The sequence below is a fragment of the Triticum urartu genome, chromosome 4A (assembly GCF_056163025.1).
Source record: "Triticum urartu cultivar PI428250 chromosome 4A, HENAU_Tu73, whole genome shotgun sequence".
Taxonomy (NCBI): Eukaryota; Viridiplantae; Streptophyta; class Magnoliopsida; order Poales; family Poaceae; genus Triticum; species Triticum urartu.
The window spans coordinates 407716296-407726683 of record NC_141876.1 but is presented as its reverse complement, the minus strand read 5'-3'; the positions used below and the strand labels follow the sequence as shown (position 1 = coordinate 407726683).

Genomic DNA, 10388 nt, shown 5'->3' with positions numbered 1-10388 from the left:
TTGGGATAGCTTACGGTGATAGTTGATTTGATCTTGCTGAAAAATAGAAACTTTTGTGCTGAGGAAATTAATTTTCATTTTTGGCAGAAGTGCGATAAAATACTGTTTTTTGCAAAATATTAATAAACAAATTGCTTAGGTCTTCCTAATGTTTCGGGATTTTTGGAGTTACAAAAGTACTCGAAATCTCCAGATTTCTACACACCTTTCTGTTTTTGACAGATTCTGTTTTTCGCGTGTTGCTTGCTTATTTTGATGCATCTATGGCTATCGGGGGGGTATGAACCATGGAAAAGTTGGAATACAGTAGATATTACACCAATATAAATAAAGAATGAGTTCTCAATAGTACCAAAAGTGGTAATTTATTTTCTTATACTAACGAAGCTTATGAGATTTTCTGTTGAGTTTTGTGTTGTGAAGTTTTCAAGTTTTGGGTAAGGATTTGGTGGACTATGCAATAAGGAATGGCAAGAGCCTAAGCTTGGGGATGCCCAAGGCACCCCAAGGTAATATTCAAGGACAACCAAGAGCCTAAGCTTGGTGATGCCCCGGAAGGCATCCCCTCTTTCGTCTTCGTCTATCGGTAACTTTACTTGAGGCTATATTTTTATTCACCACATGATATGTGTTTTGCTTGGAGCGTCTTGTATGATTTGAGTCTTTGCTTTTTAGTTTGCCACAATCATCCTTTCTATACACACCTTTTGAGAGAGACACACATGAATCGCGATTTATTAGAATACTTTATGTGCTTCACTTATATCTTTTGAGCTAGGCAGTTTTGCTCTAGTGCTTCACTTATATCTTTTTAGAGCACGGCGGTAGTTTTATTTTATAGAAATTGATGAACTCTCGTACTTCACTTATATTATTTTGAGAGTCTTTAAAAATAGCATGGTAATTTGCTTTGTTTATAAAATTAGTCCTAATATGATAGACATCCAAGAGGGATATAATAAAAACTTTCATATAAAGTGCATTGAATACTATGAGAAGTTTGATTCCTTATGATTGTTTTGAGATATGAAGATGGTGATATTAGAGTCATGCTAGTAAGTAATTGTGAATTTGAGAAATACTTGGACATATGGTGAACTGTTATGTAACAAAGTTGGAGCATGAGATATTTTTTGATTGTCCTCCTTATGAGTGGCGGTCGGGGACGAGCGATGGTCTTTTCCTACCAATCTATCCCCCTAGGAGCATGCGCGTAGTACTTTGTTTCGATGACTAATAGATTTTTGCAATAAGTATGTGAGTTCTTTATGACTAATGTTGAGTCCGTGGATTATACGGACTCTCACCTTTCCGCCATTGCTAGCCTCTCTTGTACTGCCACAAGGCCGGGAGGCGCGCCCAGGGGGTAGGGCACGCCCCCACCCTTGTGGGCCCCTCGTGTCTCCACCGACCTATTTCTTCTGCCTATATATTCTCAAATATCCCAAAACCTTCGAGGGGGGCCGCGAAACCACTTTTCCACTGCCGCAATATTCTGTACCCGTGAGATTCCATCTAGGGGACTTTTCCGGAATCCTACCAGAGGGGGATTCGATCTCGGAGGGCTTCTACATCAACACCATTGCCTCTCCGATGAAGCGTGATTAGTTTACCATAGACCTACGGGTCCATAGCTAGTAGCTAGATGGCTTCTTCTCTCTCTTTGATTCTCAATACAAAGTTCTCCTCGATGTTCTTGGAGATCTATTCTATGTAATACTCTTTTGCAGTCTGTTTGCCGAGATCCGATGGATTGTGGATGTATGATCAGCTTATAATTGAATATTATTTGAATCTCCTCTGAATTCTTATGCATGATTTGACATCTTTGCAAGTCTCTTCGAACTATCGATTTGGTTTGGCCAACTAGATTGGTTTTTCTTGTAATGGGAGAAGTGATTAGCTTTGGGTTCAATCTTGCGGTGCTCGATCCTAGTGACACAAGGGGAACCGACACATATTGTATTGTTGCCATCAAGGATAACAAGATGGGGTTTTCATCATATTGCTTGAGTTTATCGCGCCACATCATGTCATCTTACTTAATGTGTTACTCTTTTCTTCATGAACTTAATACTCTAGATGCAGGCAGGAGTCGGTCGATGTGTGGAGTAATAGTAGTAGATGCGGGCAGGAGTCGGTCTACTTGATACAGACGTGATGCCTATATTCATGATCATTGCCTTAGATATCGTCATAACTTTGCGCTTTTCTATCAATTGCTCGACAGTAATTTGTTCACCCACCATAATATTTTCTATCTTGAAAGAAGCCTCTTGCTAAACCTATGCCCCCCCGGTCTACTTTCCATCATATAAGTTTCTGATCTACAATTTTATTTTCCTATTTACTTTCTTTGCAATCTTTTACTTTCCGTTCCACAAACCAAAAATACCAAAAATATTACTTTAACGTTTATCCATCTATATCAGATCTCACTTTGCAAATAGCCGTGAAGGGATTGAGAACCCCTTTATCGCGTTGGGTGCAAGTTGGTGTTTGTTTGTGCAGTATTCGGTGGCTTGTGCGTTGTCTCCTACTGGATTGATACCTTGGTTATCAAAAGCCAAGGGAAATACTTACTCTACTTTGCTGCATGACCCTTTCCTCTTCAAGGGAAAAACCAATGCAAGCTCAAGAGGTAGAAGGGCGCGAGTGGAGATGCTCCGAGCATGGTAAATGAGCTATAGGCTGGTGTCGAAATGCCGACTGCGTCCAAGACATGTTTGAAGTCATTCAACTTGATCAATCAATGAGTAATACGTCAGGTTTGTTCCAATTTGTGTTACAATAAGGTGATACCTTCAGTGACCTTTGGTGGCAATCGTTCGTGAAGTGCTAGAGTTTTGTTTCTGTGACGGTGAGTGTCCTGTTTGCTGCCTCGGTAGTGTTTCGTTTGTGTGTGCAATTCTTTGTTACGATTTCTTTTATTGGTTTCGTTTTATGTTTTTATCTTTTTTTCCTCTTCTCCAACCCTTCATGTGCTATCGGCAGCTTGTAAAATCTTGGGTGATGCCTACGCCTCTTGGGCAGGGACGCACGCATGTCATAAAGTCACACTCTAGGGTGGGTCTGACTCGATTTAAAATTAAGTGGAGCATCCAATATGTATTTCTCCCAGAAACTTTGCAAAAATCTCGTGGTTAAACGACTAAGCCATTTGGTCTGCTTTTTGGTGTAGGGTGATCTTATACTAGCTATGTTACTACATGCATCTCTTTCATCATTAATTACTTGCCACGTCATCTATTTGTCTAGATAAATGTTATGTTACCATCTGTGTTACTCCCACTATGGGTAGTCTCATGGACGAACACCGGTTCGCTGCCCTGCTGCGGGATCACGGGTTGGCCCACGATGATGCCTTGTTCTGCTATGGCCTCCAGCTTGGCGGGCCCTTGATAACATCAAAGCGACGTAGTAGACTATGGCTAGAGCCACGTTCGCAAGGGAGAGCACCGCCGCTCCAGAAAAGACCCCGGGCTTGATGGTGTAGCATATAAGCTATCGAAGTATGGAAATTACGTGCGCATCAAAGTGGATCGGCACGGAAATTACGTGACGATGCCGGGCGAGTCTGTGGCCATGTCCCCCTCCATGGCCTTGATGAAGACTAGAGGGCACGCGATGGTGGCCATAGGGGCGGCGGCAGCGCGGGGGTGGGGGGGTGGGGGCTTGTTTCGAGAAGAGAGGCCGGATATGAGCCGACGAGGAGGACGTGCGCGACCACCAGATAAGATCGATCAAGGGGACTTGCGTGAGGATCATATGTCGTGGCAGAACATCTAATCCGAATCGATTGGCTGGCAGAACACCAGATCATCACGAGCCCTTAGATTTGATTAGAGCAAATCCAACGCGCTAACCCAAAAGGCCGATAGATTTGTCCACTTTTTGTCTGTTTGGGTCGGCCGCCCGGTCGGCATCCGCCCTCTTTACGATTTGGGTCGGCAGTGCGCCCAACGACGGCGACCCATTTCATGTCTGCATGCAAATTTCGAAAAAGGCCCACGGTGTCGTCGCGCCAAGTTCATGCCAGCACCATGCCAGCTTCAGAAAAATAGCACACAGTTCAGCTGGTGCACTTGCCAGCGGCCAACACACATGTCAGCACACAAAAAAGGGGCGGGAGAGTTCGACCATGCCATCACGGCCGTGGTCATGCCAGCACACTTGCCAACATTCAAAAAAGGATGGCGCTCGCCGCCATAGATCACTCGTCGTCAAACTTGAGCATGTTGGCTTGCATCTTCTCAAACCACGACCTCTTCCTTGGTGACACGGTGTTGGGATCCACCTTCATGATCTCCACTCCCATCATCATGGTCGCAAGAGCCACTTCTTTCACCTTGGTGTTGGTGTTGGCGGCCTCGATCTCTAGCATCTTGGCTTGCTTCTCCGCCTCCATGTCAAGCATCTTAGCTTGCTTCTCCGTCTCCATGTCAAGCCTCATTTTTCGGATCTTCATCAAGGTGTTCATTTGTTCTTCCTTGTATCGCCGGTGCTCCTCCTCCCTCGAGTCCTTCTTGGTCATCATGCCCTCCACGCTTGCGATCAAGGCGTATGACGCCGCATCTCGCTTGTCCTGCTTCTTTGAGTTGGTCTTCCCCCGCAGCCGTGGCTTCTCACCGTCTTCCTCCTCCACGACCTTATTCCCCACACGCGACTTGAGGGTGGCATATTGCGCCTTGAACTTCTCCTCATCTCTGATGACCCTCCAACAATGGGAGCGGTTGAAGAACTTGCCATCATGTTGGACCTTGAATGCCTCCAAAGTGGAATGCCTACAAATTAATTGCATGCAAGCATATTGGCAAATGGATATGAAATTGGACATGCAAGCATGAACGAAATGACACAAAAGAGGGCCGCTTGCTAGCATACCATGTCTTGCATGCCGATGCCGCTCACGGGGCATGCCTTGAAGCTCTCAAGAGTGGCACAAAACTTGTTGCACTCTTGTTGGATCACCTTACAATGCTTCGAAATGGACAGCCATCCGCGCGTGCTTTGCATTTGGTACGGTGGAAACTTCTCGCGCTCATGAAACTCACGATGGACACGAGTCCAAATGGTTGATGCCTTTTGTTCGGCGCCGGTCTTGGGGTCTTGCCGAATATCCCTCCAACACTCACAAAGAAGCTTGTCCTCGGCTATCGTGTACGCCTTGGTCTGCCTGCTCTTGCGCTTTGGTTTCCTCCCGGCGGCTTGGTTGGTGAGCTCGTCCTCAAACAAAGGCTCCCCTTTGATGTCCAACTCATCCTCTTCCTCTTGTCCGTAGTCCTCCGGAAACTCGTGGTCGAGTGGGAAGCCGTTCAGGTCCAAGCCGACCTGATCATGCATGAAGGCGACCTGATCTTGATCAAAGGTGGATGGCATGAACAACCCTCGATCGTCATGGCTTTGTGTCTCTTCGGGATCATAGCCGGCCCTGGCGGCACCGCAAGTGGCCACCGCACCACCCTCGAAGATGATGTTTTGCACGTAGTTGCCATCGCTGGAGGCCGGCATTCCGTCGAACAGGTTGCGTGCGCCCAATAGCACATCGGCTAGCATGTGCCGCGCGCGTTTCCTCGCACCTCTGGATGACGAGCCACCAGCCACCGGTGTGGCGTTGAGGTCGATGGGCGTGGGCGTGGAAGGTGACACCATGCTTACCTTGGGCGAGCACTCCCCGGAGAGTCGGGAGGCCTGCGGGTAGACATGGAATTCGGGCATCGGCTGCGTCGCCGACGCGCGGGGCGAGTCGGGCAGCACCATCCGAGGAAACACAGATGCACGGGTGCTGGCCGCGGCCACGGCGGCGTTGACGAGGCCGTGCTGGCTAGGTTTAACCCTGGGTAAATTAGCGCCTCCCTCATTGCTGCCGTGACGCGAGCGTTGGTGGCTTCCTGCTGGACGGCAACAGCGATGGCGACCGCCGCGATGGCTTCCTCCCTCATGTCCGCCGCGTGCCTCTGGTCCTTTCTCTTCATCGACTCCCTTGCCTGCTCGTCAGTTGTCAACTTCTTCTTCGGCTTGGGCGCGGCGGCGGTCTTGTGGGGGCATGAGGCTTGCCTTTGCCGGAGGGGGCGGACATGATGCCGGCTGAGGCGAGGGAGGCGAGGCCGGCGGCGGCATCGAGGTCGTCGTCCATGGGGAGCGGTGGGAGCGCGCGCGGGCGGGAGGGTTTTTGGGGAAATGGAGGGAAATGGTGGAGGCTGCAACCGACCAACGGGCCAGGGGGAGGAGTAGACGAGCGCGCGCGCGTCCGTCTCGTGTCTACACCGACGCAAATCCGGATCAAAAATGGGCCGGGAATGGGTCGACAGGCGGACGAAAAGCAGACGCGCGTCCGTTTGGGTCCGCGCATTGGGCTGACTTTCTGTCCGAGCCAACCCAAATGGACACGCGCGGACGAAATGAGTCGGCGCGTTGGGCCGACTTTTATGTCCGTGCCGACCCAAATGGACACGTGCGGACGAAATGAGTCGGCGCGTTGGAGTTGCTCATAATACTAGAAGGGTTGCACGTGCTTTGCCGCGTTGTTGGTGTGGTTGGATTTCTTAAAGAAAAAGAGAGAAATGCTTATTTACCATAAACAACCTCGGCTATTTCTCATTTGCCATCGAACAAACCAACTTTGCTCTTGTACTGCTTACAAGCTTGTTTCGTTGCCAATTTGCCATCGCTGTTAATCTGTCGTTATACCTCTACCATTAGATTGAATAACCATTGTCGGTTTATCTAAAAATACTAGTACTACCCTCATATACCACCCTCTTATTTTCTTGTAAAAAAGAGGAAAAACATGTAGTAAAAAACCTTTTCTTTCTTCCTGCACAACTCCCCCCTCCGCACAACGCCCCCCGTTTCCAACCCTAACCTGGCCACGGCATGGCCATGGCGGAACCGCCACCACCGCCCCTCCCACATCTATTCCCGCAGGCCGGAGATCCTCCACTCGTGGTTGTCTCTCCATTCGTCGCCCCTGCCGCCCCCATCCCTCCAGCTGCTGCTTCGGCCACCACCGACCCTCCAATTGCTGCTCCTGTCGCCGCCGGCCTGCAACTGGGATCCTACCGTCGCCGGCCCCACAGCTACGGATCTCGCCGTCGACGCCCCTACAGGTGCTTCTCCAGGCGTCGGCCCTGCAGGTGCTACTCCAGCCACCGCCGCCCCTGCACTGTCTACTGTTGCCTCCTCCCCTCCAGCCAGCGCCCCTACAGCCGATGGACCTCCAGTTCCAGCCGCCTCCCTCACAATCGCTGGACCAACAGTTCCAGGTGCCTCCCTCGCAGCTAATGAGGATGTTGCTTCTTCAACATCGCCTCGTTCCAGGTGCAATAAGGTAGTTCATTTTCTCATGTGTTCGTGATATATTCTGTCGTGATATTTAGTTGCACACTGCCCCTCTTTAGAAAAATTGGTTGCTGATTGTCATGGTTGCGTCCGCAGGATGGACCAGGCATCAACATGTGTGCTAGAAGTTAGGATATGTAGCAGTCGTCGTAACTTCAGCGGAGGTTTTTCCTTCAGTTGGAGCATTGATTTGCATGCTATAACTACTATGAAGGGGTTTCTAGATGCTATTTTTGCACAGTACTCTTGGGTTGTGTGGTCTGATGATGAAACTATCATTGTAGAATAATTTGATACTATTAGTGAAAAATACAAACCTATTGGAAATGATAAGCTTCATCAAGCTATCGGTTGTCCACCTGGACTTGCAATCTGTTCGGATGCAGGAAAAGGGGTTGAAAGTGCAATTGAAGAGGTGTATAAGTATGCTAAAGATAGGGAATGCATGCACCACTTGGTTGTCAACTTTAAGAAAAAAAATTCATGGTAAAGTATTTGATGACCATATGTGGCCAGCAGCTTATTCATGGACTCTAGAAGCTTTCAGAGCCCACATGGCAGCCATAGAAGAGAAAAAACCTAAAGCAATAGTGTACTTGACAAGATACCATAGTAGGCTTTGGTCTAGGAGAAAATTTTCCACTTCCTCAAAGGTAGATTATGTGACAAACAATTTGGCCGAGTGCTTCAACAATTGGATCAACAAGCACAAGGGCATGATGTTGTTTCAGTTGGTGGACAAAATCATAAGGAAGATACTAGTCAAGATGGAGAAGAGGAGGATTGCCGAAAAATTGGAAGGCCACTATATACTACCTAGTGTCATGAAGGAGTTGAATGCAAAGAGTAGAGGGTTGGACATAGAGTATGAGAGATTAACCACATGAATGCAGAGGTGAGTGAGGGTGGTGAAGATGGCAAGCGACATGTTGTGGATCTGGACATGAGGACATGCACATGTAGAGAATTCCAAGTATCAGGGAAGCCTTGCAAGCATGCCATTTCCTTCATCACCAGAATTAGGGGGGTCACTATAGAAGACTTTGTTGATGATTACTATAGTGTTGCCAAGTTCATAGCAGCATATACTCCCGTAATGTCGGGGCTTACTTATGCATCACAATGGCCAAAGAAAACCCATGAATTCTTTTTACACCCTCCAATCCTTCGAAGGGCTCCGAGGACGCCAAAAGTAGAGAGGCACAAGAGTGGTGCTGAGCAAAGCAAGAGCAAGAGAAGAAAAGGACAACATCAATGCCTAATTTGCAAAGACTATGGTCATAGATGGCAAGGTTGCAAAAATGTTGATCCAGATGCAAAAGAAGCGCATACTGATGTCGCAAAAGAGAGAAGGTAAGAGTGTGATTTTGTTAACAATTATCATGCACATAACAATGTTAATGTTCTTTTGCTCATGTAGGGAAAAAGAAATAAATCCGAAGTTGCAGCAAGGAGTGGTGACACTAATATTCAAGCAACCAAAGGCAACCAACGCTGCCCCTTCCATGTTCAACTAACAACCCAAGTGAAGTAGATGTGGTGAAGTCAACATCATCTAAATCTGTGAGGTAAATGACACCTTAGTTTTCAAGGTCATATTGTGCTTCTCTTTTGCAATCATATCATCTACTTAAACATGAATTGTTAATTTAGGTCAAAAATCGGTTCGAACCAAATTGAGAGCACCTCATTGGAAATTTCGTCAACACCAAAGCAACACAAGGGCAAGTTGAAGGCAAAGGTGATTCTAGCTGCAGCAAACAACCCTGCAATGGCCACTCGAACCAAGAAATGGCAACCAAACAACTCTGCTATGGCCACTCGTAGCAAGGAAAAACTGAAAGTGTGAACTTGTTTCTTTCTATTACATTTGTGGACTTGTTTTCTTGCATTGTACATTGCTCTCTTTTGTGCACTTCAATTTCTGTACTGGACATTGGTCTCTTTCGTGCACTTCAATTTATTGTACTGGACTATGAGTGCCATGTCTATTTATACTATTTACTATCCTCATTATGTGTTATGATGCAAATATATTGATACCATGCTTATAACAATTTGATCATAAAATTACAAGCAAGGTGCTGCAATTTTTTATAGAGAAATATGTTGTCTTAATATATGTTATTGTCATGCAAGCTAGCTCCAGCAAGATGCTACCTTTTATCCTTGTTATGTGTATGATGAAAATATTATATTGTTCTCATAAATTGTTTGATCTAAAATTACTAGCAAGGTGGTGCCAATTTTTTAGAGAAATATGTAATCTCAATATGTTATGATAATTTGAACAGAAGTGGTTCAGCATGGTTAAAAGGAACAATAGGTAAGGTTGCTCATTTTCCAATGAGGGCAAAATTGTCATTTTTCTTACTTTAACAGAAGTGGTTCACACCAAGTTAATGGTTGTTGGCAAATTAGCAACGAAAGAAGCTTGTAAGCGGTACAAGAGCAACATTGGTTTATTCGATGGCAAATGAGCAATGGCCGAGCTTGTCAATGGTAAATAAGCAATTGTCTCTATGATGTTTGAGTAGATCTATTTTTCCCTATGGGTTGATTGATGATCGTGATTGGTTTGAATTGTATGTTTTATTTTGGTGCTATCCTATGGTGCCCTTCGTGTCGCGCAAGCGTGAGGGATTCCCGCTGTAGGGTGTTGGAATATGTTCATGATTCTCATACCGTGGGTGGCGAGAGTGATAGAAGCTTATACCCGAGTAAGGGGGTTGTTGCGTATGGGATAAAGAGGACTTGATACTTAATGCTATGGTTGGGTTTTACCTTAATGATATTTGGTAGTTGTAGATGCTTGCTAGAGTTCCAATCATAAGACACTATAGAAAAATACACTGACGTGATGATATGTGTTTGTCACAGTAGGTCACGTTTTCTGTCATGCATGTACATCCATGAAAATTTTATGACAGAATCAAGATAGTCATACCTGTGTTGTCGTAGAAGTGTTCCATGACATTACCAAAATTATCATCACGGAAGTGTCCACTTCCATGACGATAAATCACGCGTCACAGAAGTGCTTTCGT

The 10388-nt window shown here is 46.3% G+C and overlaps 1 pseudogene across 1 annotated transcript; it reads left to right on the top strand.

Annotated features, from left to right (window-relative positions):
• The first annotated feature begins 6832 nt into the window (after positions 1 to 6832).
• On the top strand, positions 6833 to 9358 carry LOC125553889 (uncharacterized; annotated as a pseudogene). The gene is made up of 4 exons (XR_015602101.1): positions 6833 to 7330; positions 7438 to 8694; positions 8762 to 8909; positions 8995 to 9358. The product of XR_015602101.1 is annotated as an uncharacterized LOC125553889 (transcript).
• The last annotated feature ends 1030 nt before the right edge of the window (positions 9359 to 10388 follow it).